Raw genomic sequence first — 21933 nt, forward strand, 5'->3', positions numbered from 1 at the left:
GCCACATTACAGGCATTCCGTATACTGCAAATTCGTTACTCATTTATAAATAAAGTTAAACATAAATTAGTTATTTGTTCACAATTAATTATTTAATCAATGAATTAATTAATTTTTAAATTTGTGACAGTAATTATAAGCGCGAACTATTCATTACATCGGCGTTGAAATTGGAACTGCTCGAAACGCAATTTGATTTGCTGATATAGCAAACGTCGCTCTTTCTCGAAGGTTCCCGAGTATTTTAGAATGTTATCGAACGAACAAATCGTATTTCCCGGAAAGATTACGTCACATCTGTTTTCCCTCTCTATCGCCGATTCTTCTTCTTTCATGGCGACTCGAGATTTCGCTACAATGTTTCTTGATATAAAGTCTACTGGTAATCACACTATAACAGCATCTAGAACAGTTTTGACAACTACTACTAATTGTGGTTGCCTCCGACAGGATCTTAAAATTTCTTCTTGTAATCGAACCATACATAAATCTGTAGATATACATTGTGAGAATCTACCTTTAATCGATTCAATGGCTTGATTTTAAGAGTCTGGACATAGCAATTATCAATTATCTTTAAACATCCTTATTAGTTATTTTACTTTTAACGCATCTTTGCAAATTTATGTGTAAAAGGTAGCTTTTAATCTCACTTGAGCCGGCGGGCTAGCTGGCGGGCAGCAAATGCGGGTCTGTAGAAAAACGCTTGGAGGAAGACGAGGAGTGTACATGTACATAGCTACGGGCGTCGTGTAATTAACAACTTTAGGGACGGGGCTACATGATATATGCGGTCGGCGACATCTGAGCGCCATCCTCGAGCGTGTTGTACTAACGTGGTGATTTTTCCTATCTTCTTCTACAGTTTTAGTCCGATTGTTTTGTAAGGCCCGCGCCTTCGAGAGATAGTAGACTTTGGGCACCCAAAAGTTTCTTAAAAGCCCGAATCGCGGTCTCTCTTTTTCGTGTCGCCCGAGGTGTCGCCGATAGAAACTGGAGCTATCAGAAGTGTCCCTAAAATTGAGTACTATTTTGTGGATAGTTTTTAGCAAAATCTACTAAAATGCGAATTCGTTTCAATAGTACAGCGGCGTAACCAATCTGTGCATACAAGTACATTGTTACCTCCCTATCTTACGTTATGAGCGGGCGTAGTTCATAAGGTAGTTAGAGGTGATTGAAGGGAAAATCAGATTACGTACAGTAAAACTACAAATGATATTCAAATTCACAAAATACACTAACAAGTACACTTCAAAATACACAACATAGCAGGAATTATTCTTTTTTCTAACTAGCATTTCTTTTGAATTGCATTCGCATACAGAAATTTCCTATGAAATGTAGGTATTTTTTGAATATCGAGTGTTATAGATAATTATGTGCCATTTCTTTATTTAAAATAAGATACTATACTATACTATACTATGTTAATAATATTAATAATAATAATAATAAGATATATACATTTATTAAGGGGTAGGAGAAGCCATACGGCCATTAGTGTCACCCCTCTACAAACTTGGTCGCATCAGATACAACAAAACAAGTTAACAATATTATGAAAGACAAAGTAAATATAACAAAAAAAAAGTAGGTATAACAGTATAATATGAAAAACGAAAAATAATATCTCTCTACGTATAAATTTTCACATTAAAAATCAAAAAAACAATTTCAGAGTCCTGTAACAAACAAGAACCCTTGCAATCGAAACCATTTCAGGACTGGCCGCTTGTATGTAAAAGGACGATGATGCTCCAAAGCTTGTCTGAGCCTTAGGAATATAAATATTTGAAGTCCGAGTACCGTAACAATGGAAACTACTGAGTGCCCGAAAGTTTGTGTAGAGATAAAGCGGTAAGAATGATTGTATGCAAAAGTCTTAGCATGTGGTATATTCGATTAGTTCTCATATTTAGCATATTATGAGGTTTAAGTATAGGTTGTATGTATTGTAATGAGGTAGTATTAGTTGTTTTACCAGCTTTAGTTTAATGTGTGTAAACAAAAGATTTTTAGCCTTATATAAGGTTCACGATGGATGGGATTGGGATTGCATATAATATGCTATGCTCATTTTGAATTTCATGCAATTCGGTTCATAACTAACGAAGAATTCACCCGCTAATTTTTTTTTTGCCTTTATTTTTGAGCGGGCGGGGTTTCAGCCAAGGCTGCTCTACCAACCGAACCCATATTATACATTTCATCGTAATCGGTCCACTGGCTTTCGAGATTTGACAGACGTACAGAGACCGCAAAATTACGAACTCGCCAGGAGCTCGTTAATAATTAGAACCTTGTAGGCCCCAATTTCGAAATATGAAAAAAGTGAAAAATCCATATTTCATGCAGAGGTTCTGAAAAGGTATCGTCCATTAATCACGTGAAGTGGGGGGAGGGGTTCGAGAAAATCACGAAATTTTTTCGCTATAACCCGGGATTATAAAATAAATCTGCAACCTTAATGTCTGTCTGTATATTTTTGTCACAGTCCTTAATTTTCTAGAATTAAATTAGATTGTAGGTACTTACCTGTATTTAAAGATTATTCTGAACATTTTTAAGATGGTTTGTACTAAAAAATACACGTGAGGGGGGTTTGGGAGGGTTGAGGAAAGAGGGTTAATCGTAAACCTCACCACGTATCACCAGGAGCGAAGGGGGGTTTAATACACAAGTGCTCAAGAAATATGAGTACTCTCTGTACTACGAATATTCCAAGATGAAAGTTCCATAAATATTCATTGTGATATGGATTTTTAGGAACACCAAGTGTAAGGCATATAGGTACATTTTAAATAGGAAACTAAAAAGGTAAAAGCTATTGTCTTCTATGTCTATTAAAAATGAACTTATATCTCTTCTCAATCATGTTTCATGTACCGTTTATATATTCACTTTGACTGTTCGGTCGGTCGGTCGGTCGGCTGAAAAGGTTTTTTTAAATATAACTCTTGAAGGAATCATCGTAGAATGCTCGGGTTTAAAGCATTAGCTTAAGCCATAAGAGTTACGAAGATTGCACGTCTTTGGATGTGTTTTAGGGTACGCCCTTTCCGATTTTGCAAATTTTTTTCAAAATTCCTACCACGCATTAGTTGCTTTACAATTAATTTGATAGTTTTACTCGAGGTTTTACTAGTTTGGTTTGAAAAAAACATTATTCTTTTGTTTGTTAAGTTAAAGCAATTTATTGTATTAAAAATTATTAAACATTTTTCAGTAAATCTACAAACTTGAAAATTATTTACAGTGGCGTGCGTCTATAGAACTAATAGGGTCCCTTTTCTTAAAAAAAACACTATTTTTTGTGCCGTATTACTAACGAATGAACCTTTTTATTATGAATCATGATCAAATTGTACAGCAAATTTAAAATAAAGAAACTGTTAGAATTTTACTAGTTTGCCTTAAAACAGACCTTTTTTCCTTGGCAACTGAAAATAGATAGACGCGCACGCCACTATTCATAGTCCTTAACTTTTTAGATTTATTGCAAATTGTTAAAAGTTTTTGATACATTAAATTGCTTTGACAAAACTAACAGAATATTAACGTTTTTTTCACCGCAAACAAGTAAAATTTTAAAATTAATTAACACAACTTTTGTATTAAAAGACGTCTTTGCAAAAAGTGTAGTTATGAAGGTATATATTCAGTTTCCAGACAAAATGTCCACCCTGTATCCAGAGAACTGCGCTCAATAAAAAGATACAAATGTACATTACGTAGTTTCTCGAAAATTAGACGAATACCTATGAACTATTGACCCTATTGAACATATTTGCATATTAGGAGAATATTCATGGTAGGTAGGTCTATATCCGGTTGTGAGTAGGGGAAATTGATTTTTTGTTCTCAAGTCGCAGATAAGAAAAAATTAAAAGATTACAAATCAACTGCACTTTGGGACTTGGAAAGTAGCTTTCTAATGAAACATTTTGGACCCTCGGAAAAAATGCTTGTGCTCACCCATACCGAAATTGTACAACCTGTACTTTTTCTTAGACCAATACAGTAACTTTAAGTACTTTTCACTGTGAAATGCGTAAATGTCGCAAGTCGTCCAGAATATGACTGTAAAAATAATAGGTACTTAAATAGCCTAACGTTAGAATTTTTTGAATATGGATCGAATTGCACGAAATTTGGAATGAAGTTTTGACGCGAATTGGAAGATGCTAGTACATACATATTCCCTTCTAACACTAAAATGCAACACCGCACTTAAAATACCGAGGCTCTTAATCAACTGTCCTCAATGAACACATTAGGCGTTAATGGGTTTTCTGGTTTGCAACCGCTATTTACATTGTTGCAAATAATAGAGTAATGTGCAACGTATAGTAAATTAAACACATTACATTCCCTAATAATTCAATTTAATATCACGACGGATCTCGGAAAGCACTACAAAGTACAAACCAGCTAGAACTATTAAATTAATTGGCCCTAAATAACAATAATTAAATTCTAACATAAGTATCTAAAATGAAATCACCAATAAATAGCTAAATCCAACTTGAAAGCTTTTCATGCAAAATCGAAATTCAAACCTTTAAGGCCCGATGCACATGAGCTGCAAAGTAATCTGGACGCCGATATTGTTTTATACCAAGATAGTCAGAAATAAGTTGGAAGTAATCGGCCAGGGTATCCGATAGATATCGGCCTCTCATGCGAATTGCCCTATTACTCCCAACCGTTGATTGATACAGTTGATCACAGTCGCATTCTCAAAATATCGACAAAAACGCACTTTTTCTAATGGAACACCCTGTATACGATATAAAGTCAATCAACGTCCCAACGTATTTCCGACTATCTTGATAGAAAACGATTTCGGCGTTCGGATTACGTTGCAGCTCATGTGCACCGGCCCTAAGTCGGTACAATTGCGAATTTGCGATAACCGAAAAACAATTGACAGCTTCATTCTCAAAATATTGGCAAAAACGCACTTTTTACAGTAAATTTAAAAATTGTTAATAGTGTATCACAATATGACAAATGACAGCTTTTGTTGATATCGTATACAGGGTGTTCCATTACAAAAAGTGCGTTTTTGTCGATATTTTGAGAATGCGACTGTGACTGTTTTCACCGTTGTAATCATCAGCGTAAAAAACACACCACTTTTCATTTAACCGCTGTATCTCGAGTGGTATCTCTTAATACTAACGAAATAGTGCCGACTTAAGTTTGAAGACCCTGTGTACATGACGATCATACGGAAAACCGGTTCTACAACTATAACATAAAGGTCTGATTTCTGTCAAACTAAAAAAATCACGAAGTGCCTCTACCTACTTATGAACAATTTGTGTTATTTAAAAAATGGGAATTCTTTTGAGAAACTGCTAAATAGACTAATACCCCCTAGTCAATGACAGTACCTAAATGAAACTTCTGGAATATATGTTACTAGTCTTTAGTCTTTATAGGTAACTACACAGACTTTTATATCAGTGGATATTTCAAAGGTTTATTTTTATTTAACGTTAAGTGTTCCGATTTTTGTATTCTGGCCTTTGGGAACAAACGTCCAGGAACGAGTCATGTTTACGAGTACAATAATAATAACCGAGATAATATCCATCGATCTCTTTATTTACAATTACAAGTTACATTGCTGTTTCAACTCTTTTTTTAACTATTCCCAACTTATTGTCAAAAATTCAAGCAAGCGCATTGATATTCCAAAAATTGGGAGCCGCGTTGGGAGCAGAAAACCATCATATCTGAGAAGTAATGCTGATTCCTTCTTAAATAGTAGCTAGCTACCCTATAAAATTTGACTAAGTATAGGTAGGCAGGTACTCCTTTCTGTAATTCGCAAAATCCAGAACAATACAGATAAATGTCAAAAAATACACCTAATAATAATAATAATGTTTATTTAATAATGAGATACAAATTCTTTTTTACCACGTCAATACAAAGAATGGTGAAATTAGGTAACTAGGTAAGTATATTATTTTATAAGATATATAAAGAATATACTTGGAAATTCTATTCTATATTAAATTATAGATACAGAGAGGTATTAAATTTTTGTCCAGTAATTGCTACCTAGTTCTGCTCGTCACATCATTTCACCATAAAATACAAAGTACTTGGGTAGTGGGTTCAAAGAAAGGATATGTAAAGCGGTCGTTTGATAGCTATCTGATGCGACGGACAACGTACCTATCTCTTGCAACTAAACGGGATGCTTGCCGTATCCGTTTGTAACTCAATTTTTCTACCGACGCGTTTTACCATAATTACGAAATATACGCACTTACAGCTATAAGTAAGTAGTACATTTTGTAATTCCGAGACACACCACACTGTAAGTATAATAGACCAACGGGCTCGTGGTTAGTTTATTCGCGTTAGTTTCGGTTGACACACGACTATTAGTTGAGGTTCGTGCCCGTACTGTTCGTAAAAAACGTCGAAAAAGTGCAAATTACGTAAGTAAAAAAGAAACGAAATTAGGCCTAGGCAGTAATACGCAACAGTACACTAGTGACGTAGTTATTTCCTTTGCCGACGTAACATCGATCGACTAGAGTGCGTTGTCCTCACTGCATCCCGTTCTAGAGGCAGTCAAAGCGGGGAGTCTGTTTTAGATTACGTCGGCGATAAGATAACGCATTATCCCAAACGAATAGAAGACGGTTGATAATAAAAAAAATTTTACACACCACCATATTCGTCTGCCTAATCAAATATAATCCCATACCGGCTAATCTACTAACCGTTAGCTGCGCGCGAAAGTGAGCCTTAAAATAGCTACGTATTACGACAGTTAATCAACGGAAATTTGTGGGCTAATCAAAATACGTCTACAGCTATCCAATTATTTACAAAATGGATGGAGTTCGCTGACTTGAGCAGATTCGCGAACGCTATTAATTAATAAAAAATTTACCACTATACAAAACCAGCTTTATATCAGGTCAAAAACGCCCGTGATAGAATGTGAAAGTCGCTTTCGGGTTGTATAACTTTAATCACAGTCTAACCTACAAAACCAGTTGCAATGTTGTCCTACGACACGTCGACCACACCCGTATGGTCAGTATTCAGAGAAATGGACTCGTCCGGGATTTAACACGGCCCCTTTCGTTCATGGCTGTCTGTGACAGAACAGCGAAAATAAATAGAAAGCTGGGACTTACCGTTACGTGACAATGTCAGTAAAATTATTCCCTGTTATCCGTTTGTAAAGGAACACTTTTGCTTATCACCTTCCAAGAAATCCAAGGTCACCGCACTTATCGTAAAACAACAATCACTGATATAAATTTTTCCAAGTTTGATTGTCTCTAGGTAGCATACGCGACTGGAAGTCTTTCCCTATACAAAAGACCCTCTTGATGAGGACAGCTAGTTCGTTCATTGGAAGATTCGGCAACCAGTAGCAAACCCCAACAACCGTACCGGAGTAGGCGGTTCTCGTTTGTAGATTGAAGCTTGGAGGGGAGAAAAGAGGGGTTTTAATTTAATCTAAAAAAATTGAGACCACGAACTAGCCTAGTTAAGCTAATTACGTTGCCTTGGAAGTCTCACAATGGAACGTTCTCTCACTTTTAGAATTGGAAATCTTTGATTGTCATTTGGGTTTTTAAAGTCGGACAAGTACAACATTGGGGGTTAGAAACTGAAGGGAGGGAGTTCCAATCGTTGCATCACAAGAGTGATAATATGGTGGAAAGGGGAAACGGTATGGATCTATTGCCGGGGTTTGAGCATGGCCGGTATGCAGCAAACGCTTGCGCCTTGGAACGTATACAAAGCGATTGGTGAACGTTATCCTGCACTCACTAGCTGATGTATTAACCGTTCTGTATATGTTTTCTTCTTACCTAATGGCTGATTGGACGGATATCAGACGCCCTTACTGTCGTTAAATTATCCCCCAAGTACAACCACCCCACCTGACAACTCAAGCGAGACTTCTCCCTACTTGTCATGTATGATAGGTGTTTTATTATGATTTGCTAACGAATAGTCTCAATTACTCTTAATTAACTAATTAGGCAATCTTGGCACTGGTTGGGCGCGACCATGTAATGAGTCGACGATTAAGATTAGGCTTTCCGGTATTTTTTTATCAGTTTACTTCCACTTCATAAAGCGGCGCGCCTAAATGCGGGCAACCCGCGAACGTTAGTAGCACAGATATCTTAAGGTGTTTTTTGTATATCTCAACATTTCTTTTATAATTTCCTGGATTGAACTTACTACAAAGACATTCTTTCCTTTGAAAACTGAATTTAATTGCGTTCTCTTCTGAAACTAGAGCTTCTCGTGTCTATTTAAAGCATGTGAGTTAGCGACCAGCGCATGTGGTGGACAAACTTTTTGAATAAAGGGCTACAAAATAAATGTTCAATGACGTAGCGGGCCGGAATCAAATATGCAATAATTTTGTTTTATATAGTATTTTTCATTTTAATAAAAAACGAAACATTTTATTCTAAAGAAAATAAGCTATACTTACGTTATTAAAAGTAAATAGGTATTTCGACATATTTTTTTATTTGTTTCATGACCAGAGGTTCCCGTTTTTTTCAGATCTTATTGAATACCTATGCATTTACGTAACTAATTTAAGTCTGTTGACCAATCATATTCACAAGAATAAGCAATTGTAGTTGGTTTTTTCGCTCAGATTCTGTGTTTTGTTGACGAAATGTGTTTTTAGAGGTTCTTTTAATTCTTCTAATTTTTTCATTTCTGAAGTGTATAGGTAGGTAATCATTTCGACTGTTTAACGATGAAAATGACAAAGTGGGACGTAAATTCGCCCACCACTGGATTAGCTTAAACACCAAAAAATTAATCATTTCTGATGTGCATTCGACACTGTTTCGTTGCTCCTTCACTTCGTAGGGTAATAGCTATTTTTAGGGGTAGGTAACCGCAGAATCTAAACTGAAACTAATGATCTGAAGAAAATTTTTCACGTACCTAAAGACCTTAGCATTGCATATGTTTCAGGCATTTTCAAAGAAACTCATACAGTCGTAGGTATACCTACTTAGGTACATACCTATATTAGTTTCGCCTATTAAGTGTTACTATTGCCTCCAAATGAAGATGAATAGGTGTATAAGTACCTACTTATACTTAAAGTTAATTTTGGTACACCAAATCAAACATATATCTACCTATATATATATAAACAAAGGAACGCGTAATAGAATAGGGTAAATTATCGAAAGCGCTATATTTTTTAATACAATTCGGATTTCCGTAGGCAAAAATAAAGTGTCGTCGCGTCTCACGTTGAAGTTTCTGAATCTTCTCATGAGTCTCGTGTCATTTTCATGTGAAACTCTTGGAAACAATACCTACTCTTCTGCGATAACTATAAATAACGTAATCCAAAGTCGGCAAGGAAGGGGTTTTGCCCGTGTTCGTGAATAACAACGATCAGACTCTTCATGACAGCTTGGAAGAGGATGAAAGCCAAGATTGACTAGCCGAATCTAGCATAATTCGAATACGGTGGAAGTGGAAACAACCATTACCATCAGAAATGTCTAGGTAGGTACAACAGCTGTGGCTAAAAGACATGTATTTATCATGCTATCTGTTTATAACCATATACCTATACAAACTTTCTGTACGCTGATGAGTGATGCTAGTAGACGGGATGACACCTCGAATCTTAGTAGAAGACACCGCAACATGGCTGTGAATGACTGGACGGATCTCTCGCAATTTTGCGAAAATACGTTTATCTATATTTAAGGTAAAGCGTGTTCGAATCTTGAATGATTTGCTGCAGCGTATATAATGACCCAAAGCGATTGCGGAAGAATCTCGTCATTAGGGATGAACCACGACTCTTCAAAAACATCATAATGGACGTGATGTGTTTGCTATATAGGACATGTCTTATAGCAAAAAAAAGTTATTCATTAGAAACTCAATTCAATTAGGTAGGTAATTGTTGTGGTGGTTGGTGGTGGAACCTAAAGTTATGAGTTTATTATATAGGGAAAAAAGCGGCTAACTGCACAAATTTTCCCGGATCAATTCTTCCACAATGCACATACCAGGGTGAAAACAACGTTGTTTTTAAAGCTTTTTATGCGGTTTCCGAAATTATAAAAAGTTTGCTATAACAATCTACTAACTGATGGCATATACCTATTTCTGCGTGGTCAAGAAGGGCTTATTTTTTTATTGCAACTATATAGCTTTCATTACATTTATTACCTACTATAGTTAGATACTTATGTTGTACTTATTATTGTACCTATTGGGTAAAGATCATTCAAAAAATTGAAGTATAATTCTACATTCTTAAATAGTATTTTATATAAATATATAGGTACCATAGGTAGAGTTAGTATTACCTATAGGTATATAGTATTGCGCGAAGGCAATAGTAGACTTCTCTACCGTGTAATACGAGTATATACTATATATTTTTTTCACTACTAGTAGGTACCTACTTGAAGTAGGTAGTTGAAGTCCTCTAAATTGCACATTATATTGTTATAAGATCGGTAAAATTAAGGGCATAACATGTTACATAAAAAAATTAAATACGTTTTTTTCACTAATACTAGCGTCTGATGACATGATTATTAACCTTTTTTCCAGTTGTAAAGTACCTAGGCTTTCTCGGCAGTTGTTCAAAGTGGTTAATAATGTGGACGTTATTAACTGCAGGTAGTCAATAATGAGACACGCTGTCACAGAAAACCCACAACCCGAAATTTCGCTGAATAAACGATTAGACAAGTTCTCTAAAATGAATAATTGTCACCCTCCGCAATTTCCAGAGAAATTACATACCTACCTAAAATTATCACATTTTGAAAAAATTCGAATGTAATTACTCTTTGAAAATATCTCAATGACAGAACAAAATACGGCCTGTTTGACTTGTACTTCCACGCACTTGATTGACATGTTAAATTAATAAACATAAATTTCTGTCCAATCGTTCACCTTATCAATATAAATAATATAATACCTCTATGTTAATTTAGAGGACTTCATGTACTACCAGTGAAAAAAATAGTATATATCTATGTCGTAGGCAAATAGTTATTTCAGGCAAATGGCATTTTCCTGGGTAAATGACTTCATCAAAATAATTTTTGTTTAAAAGTCATTTGCCTAGGAAAATAGCATTTGCCAATCCGTTGTTGGGCAAATGACTTTTAATATTTGAATGAACGCGTTGTGGTATCTTCATCGGTGGTTTTCTTACCTATATTGTAATGTTATTTCGTGAGTTTCAAGACCAGGTAAGTGAAACATTACATTTTTAATTGTTTATTTAATTTATAATTTTGTGTTACCAGAAAGATGTTTTTATTTTTACGCAGGTAAACTTACCCCGAATTTTCCGTATCCATTATTAATAATAAACCTTTTTTTTTGTTAAAAACGCATAAAAACTAATTACTACATTTTGTTATTAATAGAATTTATGTTTTGTTATACTTTTATAAGAAGTTTGTGTTTTTTTAAATAAAATAATACCTACCTAATCAAAGTGGATCGATAATATTAATATCAAAGAGTAACTAATAAGTATTCTTTGTTAATATTAAAATTTCCATTTGCTTAAAATGGGCTTAGGCAATGGTATTTGACTGGTGAAATACCATTTGCCTAATCGAATGGCATTTAAAAACTAAAAAGAACCTTTTGCCCAGGCAGCTAGCATTCGCTCGGGAAAATGACATTTGCCTAAAATAACTATTTGCCTACGACATAATATAGGTATACCACGGTAGAGAAGTCCATTATTGCTTTCGCACCTTACACCCCTCGGCGCAAGCGCCTCGAGATGTAATCTTGGTGCTCAGGCAATAATACTAGACTTCTCCACCTTGGTATATACCTAATGTACTATTAAGGACTTTCCAAATCGGTAATAAAAAACGGAATAGGTATTCCATTAAAAAAAAACGCAAGTTTGATACGCCACTGGAAATACAGCACGGCTCTGGTGATCAAAAATATTTTAGATGTTATAGGTATGGCCACGGTAATTGTATATATATATATATAAGATAAAGGAAATATTATCACATGGGCCTTAGATGCTACACCATGTATATTCAGTGTCCAAACAAAATTTTCACCCTATTGGTGTCGTCGTTCGATTCCCTGTACCATCGAGGCTCAGACGTCAAGCTAAAAATCACTTTTTTTGGGCTTCAAAACGTCCAGAAAACGCGATATCGGCATATCGAAAATTTATCACGATTAGGTATACAATACTTTCCTTTACCTATACACACTTCGTATGTAGTCGGAAAATAAAAAAAATTAATATTTACTTTATATACCAGTTGTTAAATTGGTTAATAGGTTTGAATGAGTATAGGCTATGTGTCTTTAACCGTAAGGGTAGATAAAGTGATCACTTTAACGGCAAGGGCAGATAAATAGAAAGAATTCATTGTGCAATGACACCTGGCATTTTTATTAAAAGTGGGACGTAGAGCACGATATAAAATGAAGTTCAGAGCAGAATACGATATTGTTCCCTTGGAAACGACGGGAGAACCTACGCTTGTTATTTTGGACGACTAAAGTACGTACGTACAAAATTTTCAAAAGTTTTATAATGAGTTCTATGGCTTCTGCTATAAAATAAAGTTTTGTATTATGCACAACGATAATGGGCAACAAAGTATCTCGTGAAAGTTAATTCACTCGATCCCTTTATCGTCTTGTATTATAAATAACTATTATTCAATGAAAGTTAACATTGGCGATCGTCCATTCCTTCACGGGCCACTAAAGTTTTTACGCGAACCACCGACCACCGTTTGGCGACTGCTGATATAGGTAAAACCAGGACATTCCGGCGTGCATGTGTGATTTTTGATAAAAAAAGTGAAAAATAAAGGCAATTGATTGAGTACCCCCTCTTCCTACCCGAATAATATTCAATAATATGTTCATTTCTTCTAGCACCCCAGTCTTTAGTGGGTATACATACTTATAGATATATACGAGGGTACATTGTTATGTAATCGAACCACATATGAAACAAAAGAAAAACAAAATTTATTTTTCCAAATATGTTTGTACCCTCAACTTCTACACATTCTTCTTTTACATATTTTTCCATCGTTTCTACAATAAGCAATTTTTTTCACTAAGACTACTTTCAGCTCATCATTACAAGTGTGGTAAGTGTTTTTCCAAAAGGAAAAGGGAAAAGATAGTAGTCGCAGGGTGTTAAATCTATACTTACAGAGCGGATATCTTCATTTGAGCTTTGTGCACCCTACATACCTAATTGTCGTGTATATAGCAGTTTACTGTTCTAGGTTCTACTGGGAAGATTTTGAGATTTTTTCGCTCGAATGGAAAATGTAAGGTTTTTAATGGTCTCTTTAACATCCCCGATAATTGTAGTCCCCGTTTTCATGCACTCAAGCATATGGCTTCTTTTCAGATTCGTCGTATTGCTGTAGGTATATTATGGGAAGAAAACTGAAATATAAATTTAAGATAATCAAGGAAGCCTTCTACGTTAACATCACATGAATGTACCTACAAGTTTGAATACCTACTTATCCCGTAATTGTCCGCCGAACAGCTTCGTGCGGTAGCGTGTATATAAACCAATGGAAACGACAGAATTTCGTCAACTTTTAGGCACGATGAGATGGATGGTAATCTATAGGCATTCTTATATTTGGAGAATGCGGTGTATACAACCTACCTACCTATAACACCATATCAATAAAAAATTCTCGTTAAGTGATAGATTTCTAGAATTTTGCATAGGTACAAATGATTTTTTATGACTCATATTAGGCCGTTGTAGTTATCAGTATTCGCCGTTAAATATTCATACATAGACCATATGTGACAGGTACCATGCATCAATTATTTCAATCATTGAATAAAAACCCTAATTTTTATTAAATTCACACCCACTTACCACCGTCAGTCTACATATATGTTTCTGATTTTGGCACTTCAATATCTATGGTTCAAAACCCAAAAAGGGGGGACGGTGGAATTTATAGTAAAACGGTAAAAGTGTAGGTACATAAACCCTCGGTTAATTATTTAGAAAAAGTGCTTTTTTTGATCCCCTCTATCATTTTTTTTACATGCATATATGTAACACTCTGTATATCACAGGACTAAAATGCGTCATAATCCCTTGGGCGCTTTTTGCCCTCAACTTCTTTTCGAGCGACCCATTGCACCCTCGCACACTTTAGTCCCTTGGTATAGATATAATACACCATTATAAAACTCTTGTTTTTCGAATTTTCATACTGCACGCATGTCTGTGAACTATAACTACATGTTTCACTGATAGGGTGTTGTGCTCGGGTGTACCTGCACCATCCTGTTGAAACCAACAGTTTCCAACTTTTGTGTTTTTTTTTGTGTGTCCGTACTTCATTGTACCTATTCGGAATAAAAAAATGCTACTCAATACGGTACAGTATAGTTCAGGTTTTTACGGGTCATATAAAAAGTAAAGTTGATGATGATTTTTCTGAGACGAAACGTTGTAGTAAAAATCTCTGGAGACTGGCTTGTAGAGCTCAAAAACTGTCAATGTTTTGTATCTTTTCAAATAACATCAGAAAAAATAAAAACGAAATCGGCAAATTTCAGTTTGTTTGGCAAGGAATCGGAATTTTTCGATTTTCTTTACAGCATAACAATAACTCTTTAATTGAGCAACATTTCTCTAATTTGACCATCGTCGTATCTTTTACGGTTTCCAAGATCCCTATGATAGACATCCTTATCTTGGACACAGTGTACCTATAGCCGAATTAAAATTGACTTGTTGTATTGAAGGACATTTTAAGCAATAAAAAGAACAAAGAGAAAAGAAGACTAGAAATCCAGCAGCAAATAATAATACGAAAGAAGTATTTCAAGCTCTTCACAGAGTTGTTTTGCTCTACTGTAATAAAAATATTGAGGGAAACTATATCTACTAAGACATCGATCTCTCAGATGTCAATCAATCAGATGATTATGAGACATAAGAATCAAGGAGTATGTCGTTTTTCCAGATGTTGCTGATATAGGAGGTACTCACATAATGCTCCAAGCCAAACCTTGAGGAAATGCCCAAAGCCGCAAAAGCAACATATGAATTAACTACCCGTTAAATACGTACCTACCTATACTTACGTAACACAATGTTTTGAATGTGTTGAATATTTTTTATTGCAACTGTCATAACTTGCTTAATATTTATGATAGAACACTGTGTTAATGGTAAATTAAATGAGGGGGCTCTGAAGTGTATTCCTGCAAGTTGCCTCGCAGAACGTTTAATGCATATTTTCGAATGAAACATATTATAGGTACCTACTATCGTACCCACATTCCACTTGCTTCGTTTTTTAGGGTAACTGGGCGCGATGATTATTAAAAAAGAATAGTTTGTAATTTGGCCCCCTGTGTAACAACCCCTAATTTGTTTGGCGAATAATTATGGGTTGAGGTGTGCACACCTACCTACATAATAAGAAAATTGTAAATTTACCTATATAACCCACTTTAAATGAAAAATGCATGCGGACCAACAAAAACGAAGAAGTTTTCAAAGATCATACAAAACAAACTTGTTGGTGCACACTTCGTCGTAAAATACGACACATTTTTCGCATCAACTTCTCGTTATGAATGTTTCCTATGCACCTTTTGTTCAGAAAGTATTATGGGATTACGTCTAATCGTGCTCCAAGTAACATTATGGTGAAAAATCAATAACGTCTGACAATCCCTCTGGCAAGAGTAATACCCATCGCGTTGTCCTACATTTATTTTTAGCGGAACTTTATATAGAAGGAAAGGGCATTAAACTTTTAGTTGTAATTTTGTGTGATAGTGTGCGCCATAAACGCTTGCTTGGTATAAACTTTGCGCTGCTCGGCGTTTCCCGATGTTCTGGCTGTCATTGGCCTCATGACTGAGTTTGCGCTAATACATTGGGTTTATGGAAGGGAAATACGAACGCACAGTTCCCCTGATTATGCAAATACCATTGACGAATTTCTTACCGCCTTTTATTAATGGATTAATTCGGGGGTTGGATCTTGTTTTACGCTACTCACTCATTCTTTTTATACTTGCGTGTTAGGGGCGGTTCAACCCTTACGTACGGTTTCATGTTTCCACGTCTTGTTCTTTTATTTTCCAGATCTACTTACAAAGGGGGTCAAAATAGAACTTCATCTTGAAATAGAGGGAGATACTCTCTTTTTTCAATCGCAGGAGTAATTACATATGACTTTTTTGATCAATCGATTTTATTTATTTATGTAGGTACACGTGACCTAAATCAGTGTAATGAGAGCGTAGAGAAACCTGCGAAACTAGTTAGATATATAGAGACAGATAAGGTAAGTTTGTGTCGTTAATTGGCATCCTAAGGTGATATAGTTCGCTTTTTAGAGAAACGAACGAGCTGCGTGTTCTAATGACCAATTAATTAGTGCTTGAGACATTAGCTTCCGGAATCCGGAATATCATCTACCAAGTATAATAATACGATCTGGGTGTTTTTGATAATGACATAAAATTGGTGATGTGGTGAATTCAAAACGAGACACTAACAGAAGACCTAAGTAATTTCTGGTAAAACACGATCTATCGATATTTTTGAGTTTGGACCACTCGCCAAATTCTTCGTCTCCCACAATTTTAAATAGCAAATAATTTATTTTGGTAATTAATTAATATTAATGGATTGCAAATGTTTGTTTGAGTAATTCGAAGTAATGTGGTAATGCAAATTTGATGATTCGAATACTTTGAGTTTAAATAATTCAACAAAATAATATAGCTGCTATACAGGGCGCAGCATATGTATTGGTATCTAAAAAAATGTACCAAATTAACCTAATTTTTGATTTGACATGTACCTAATAGGCATACGACGTAATAAAAAGCTAATTTTTTAAATACAGAACAGAATTGCCCTTGATTTTTAAAAATCATGAAGTTTCAATTTTAAGTACATATTTATAACTGACATTTCATGCTGTAAATTCTTATCTTGATAGACACACTGTATATTTTATTGTTCAGTACGCAATAAGCTTTCTTGTTTATAACGTATGCCGTATACCTAAACGTAAATTTAGTGAGGTTCTAACACTGTTCCCTTATTTCTCCCTTAAAATCAACCGAAATAATTATATTACGATTTACGAGTATCATTTTCATTTGCAAAAATATTTGTTTTAGGCCAGCCAATGAAACAATCATTGCATTCAAATAAAAAAATGTTGTTCTTTATCTATTCGAATATGGATCCATTCTGCTCGAAATGGGGATATGTTAACCAGAAGGTAATTATTAGTACCTAAATGCTGGAAACCTTCCCCATGAAGTTAGATTAAATGATTATATATCAAAGCTACTACATGTTTCGACCGTAGTCATCATCATCAGGTTAAATGAAAAACGTCAAGGAACAAATTGTAAAATATTAACAAGGGTTACAAGTTTTGGGTGGGGGTGGAAATTTATGGAACTTTAATAAAACCAGAGAACATAAACAAAGATTGGTCACATGACCGTAACAACCCACTTAAGGACTTTATCGTGAAACACGGCCCTCCAGTATGTTAGGTACGTTTTCAGGAGGAGCTACTGTGAAAGACTTGAAGGGTTGAACGATGTGTGCCAGGTTTTAAGGTTAACAAACATAAATCAGTGGAAAAATTGACAATTTAATTACCTTCTGGTTCTTTATCTACTTAAAACGTGTGGATTTTCTTTTACAGCTTGCATAACAAGCATTTCATTTACAGCGCTTCCAATCGTTTTTCTCTCCCTAAATATGCTTCAATTTGTCGGTTCTTCCAAATCGTTACTTGAGTCTTTCAAGTGCCAAGCGATATGAATGATCTTCCGCATCTGGAAATGTTTGTACGTAAACTCTGCTTGTCAGTAAATAATTCTCTTCACTGCATGTGCCCAAACATTTTTTGAAAATTAATTTTCAATGTAAATATATTTTGAGTCCTTGGTTGGTTGAGAAAAGAATGAAAAAAATTCGATAAATAGGTATATACGGCCGTTTGAGAAAAATGAAATATAGTTACTTCTGGTTGTGTGTGTGGAGTATTACCACCCTGCAGGATGCTATTGTATATGGTGGTAAGGAGCACAAGAGCTTTTTGTGGAAGAGTTTCTAGAATTTCTCCTACTCGAATCCAGGAGCTTTGTGACTATTGGTGAGCTGGATTTGTTGTCGTACTTCAGTTGGTGAGAATGGTTTGGCTGGTAGTGAAAGTTGACATGGTACGTCAAGAAATGATTCAATTTCGTGGTCTGTATGTATTCCTTGAGGTTGTGGTGTAGAGAAGACGTTAGTGAGGTAATCGGCGAATGTATCTGCTTTTTCTTTCTCTGCTCTAGCCCAGGTTCCATCATGCTTTCTAATTGGCGGTGTCATTAAAGTTGGTCTTTTGAATTTTTTTGTTACCTTCCATATTGTGTGGTCATCTGGCGAGAGTTTCGTGATAAACTGTTTAAAATTGATCAATATCAATATTGATCAATAATACTACTTGCAATTGTTTTAAACAAAACGTTACGAACTAACTTAAATTCATGAAAGTTGTGATACATCAAGGAAAACAAGAAAAAGAATGCAAAAAATTCAAGTCAAGTTAAACAGTGTTGCATTTAAAAAATACAAACTTTGGATCAAATTTCAGAAACGGTGGGCAAAAATTTTTTTTACTATTCCAGTGGATTCTACGTAAAAATATCTAAAATAGACAATTTTTAGCTTTTCGTTTTAGTTTTTTTGTTTTTAACCATTATCTCAAAAATAGATTGATTCTGTTTGTTAAAAAAATCTGGCACAGGGTTTATATCAATAAGTGTTTAAAAGGTTTGAAAATTTGGTAAATTTAATTTTCGGCCCATTTTTTTTCCATTAATAACTGATTTTATCCTTCATCGTATTCTAATTAAAGCTCACGAATTGTTTCTACCATCCATCTCGCCTACACCCTTATTGAGATAGTGTCGGTAGAGCGTATTCGCATAGTGAGGTGGAACGGCTGGACAAGACGTATCTACTGAAGTGCGAATATCTGGAAAACGGAATCTCGTAGGAGGACTCGGGAGAGAAAATGCAATATTGCGGAGACTTTTCCCAAGGACTTGATTATTCTTGTATTCTATAGCGTATATGTATCAACCGGAAGCTATAAGCATCAAAAACCATTACCAATTTGTGTCCTATCTAGGTTTCAATTTAATATAATAGTGCCTAATAATTTACTATAAGTAATCAATTTTGGTTTAAAAAATGCGCTTTGTCTGCACACTGTACAGAGTGCCCATTATCGGTAAAAAGCGATCTGTACTTATACAAAATTTTTGTACATAAAAGTGGTAAAACATTTTATTTCCCATAATAAGGCAGCATTTAGTTATTTTTATTTCAGAAAACAAATCAGTAACGAAAAACAATTGCATTTTTTTAAATTGCAATGTATTCTTGCATTAGGTTCATTTGAAGAGATTTTTTTTCTCTTTTCGATGACGTTAGTACCCTTATAACAGAAATATTTTCAAAAAAATTAAAAGCTCTATTATATCTAATTAGATGAGTAACATTAATCTAGCCTACATTAAAATAAAACAAATGAACGTGTACCTACGTTTCTTATTAAGAAACGACGAAAAAACGAAATCAGTAATAATTGCTGCAGCAATTCCTCCCAAAATACTCATATGCATTTCAAGAAATTCGAGGAGTAGAAATAAATACATGCAATACAATGCACTAAAAATGAAACAATTTACAACAATATCTGTGTATGTGAGCGACAGTAGTGATAGTACTCCTTTACGTTGTAGGGGGGAATATCTATTGTAAATTTTTCTGAACACTTATTGCCATTAAAACCATTTTATTACTAATTTCGTTTTGTATTCAAGGTTTAAGAAAACTAGCACGTTCATTTGTTTTATTTTGATGTAGGATATCTAGATTTATGTTATTGATGTACCTACCCACTTCCTTAATTAGGACTTTCTAAATTGTTTTGAAACATCATCGAAAAGAGAAAGAAAACTCTATCAAATGTGCTTAATGAATGGACACATTGCTATTAAAAATTCAATTGTTTTTCGTTCCTGGTGGTATTTGTGAAATAAAAACAATTGAATGCTGCGTTATTATGGAAAATAAAATGTGAAATAACTTTTATATAGAAAAATGTTGTATAAAGTCGTTATTTAGCGAGATATATACTATATATATTCCATACATAATGGGCACCCTCTATATCTGTTATGTTTATTAATTTTTTGTGTGAAATTATAATTTAAAAAAATGTAGTTATATAACTTATTGGTTTTAGTGTCCCAAACGGCACTAGGTTGAATACAGATCTGGAAGACCTTTAACATAGTCACACGAATAATAATAATAATAATTTTTTATTCATGTTAATGTACAGAAAGTACTTACATAGCGTCATGCCTTAGAATATTGCACTCGTTCGAAATTTTCAACATAAAGGTTGCTAGGAGGAATGTGTGATTAATACAGAGTTGATTTTTACATATGTATAGAAGTGTTTCCCTAAAAACTATTCCAATGTCAAATGATGAGTCCAAGAACCAATCTTCACTGGGGTTTTCATAGAAAAAATCTCGGGGAAAGTGTAACGGGATAAGTTAGATGCGTATTTAAGCAGGATTCAAAATTTTTTAGCTATTTAGCTTGAAACTTTCAAATGTCGCCGTTCCAGAATATTAGATCATTTTAAGCAACTTTTAATGAATAACATTTTTTCCGTCTGTATGTATGTACGTACGTTGGCAATTTTCCGAGATAACGGCTCGACGGATTTTGTTCAAATTTTGGATATTTATATTTTGAACTTTTTTTTCAAGTAGCAACCTACAATTTTTATTAAGTTATTCGGAAGGCCTTACTTTTCTGCGTACCACCTATAAAAATTGTGCCAGTTTTTATTACAAAAAAAAAGACGGAATTGGCAATTTTAAAACACTAAGATGTTTTTGACGTCAAAACGGTTATTTTGATATTGTCGAAAAAGAGCTCCATTTATGTTTTGAGTGTTAAATTAACAAAGAAGAGAAGAATGGAGACTCAAAAAAGTTTGTTATTTAAATTAACAAAGAAGAGAAGAAATGTAACTCAAAAAAGTTGATTGTTTTTAAATTAACAAATAAGAGAAGAATCGAGACTCAAAAATTATAGCTTTTTGCTTTTTATTTATTTTTAAACAATAAAGTTTTTGGAGTCTCGATTCTTCTCTTCTTGGTTATTTTGATTTCTTTAAAATTTTGGCAGTGTACCAACTACAAAATGCCAGGTTTTATTACAAAAAAATAGACAAAATTGTCAAATTAAAAAATGAAGATATTTTTTGTCGGCAAAACGGTTATTTTGATTTCTTTAAAATTTTGGCAGTGTACAACTACAAAATTGATTTCAAATTACATTATTTTTTTTTTTTTTAATGTATGAATTAAATTTAAAAAAATGCTCGAAGTCGTAACAACGTGGCGCCCGATGTATTTACGAGAGAATCATAGAAAAATTATCGAATATCGCGAACTAATTCGAATTATTATTGTAATAAAGGCTATCTTTCGTTTTTGTCCGAGTATATAAAATGCATGGAATTCGGAACAAGCCATGATTTTACTGCACGTGCATAAGCGAGACGGTTTGGAGTAATTTCTTTTGTGAGTTGCGGTAATCTTTGCGATTATCAGTTTCGTAATCTTATATTTGAATGTCACTTAATGAATTTAAATACAGGATGTCCCATTTATCTTGAGACCGTCGATTACTGCGGAAACTAACGGGAATATCAAAAAATGATTTATATAAAATATTCTTCGTACGGAGTGGCCCATTTAATGATGGTATGTACATTTTCACATAAG

The 21933-nt window shown here is 34.4% G+C and overlaps 1 protein-coding gene across 2 annotated transcripts in view; it reads left to right on the forward strand.

Annotated features, from left to right (window-relative positions):
* The window catches only part of LOC116170989 (D-2-hydroxyglutarate dehydrogenase, mitochondrial-like), a 60819-nt gene that overhangs the window by 18707 nt on the left and 20179 nt on the right, over positions 1-21933 (forward strand). The window contains exon 1 of one of the 2 annotated variants that reach the window (XM_031487597.1): positions 6336-6464. The exons of the other annotated variant lie outside the window; for it this stretch is intronic. The gene's annotated coding sequence lies outside the window, so the exon portion shown is untranslated. Of the gene's footprint in view, positions 1-6335; positions 6465-21933 lie in introns of those variants that run through there. 2 annotated transcript variants of the gene reach the window in all.

The sequence above is a fragment of the Photinus pyralis genome, unplaced genomic scaffold (assembly GCF_008802855.1).
Source record: "Photinus pyralis isolate 1611_PpyrPB1 unplaced genomic scaffold, Ppyr1.3 Ppyr1.4_LG5, whole genome shotgun sequence".
NCBI classification, from domain to species: Eukaryota; Metazoa; Arthropoda; class Insecta; order Coleoptera; family Lampyridae; genus Photinus; species Photinus pyralis.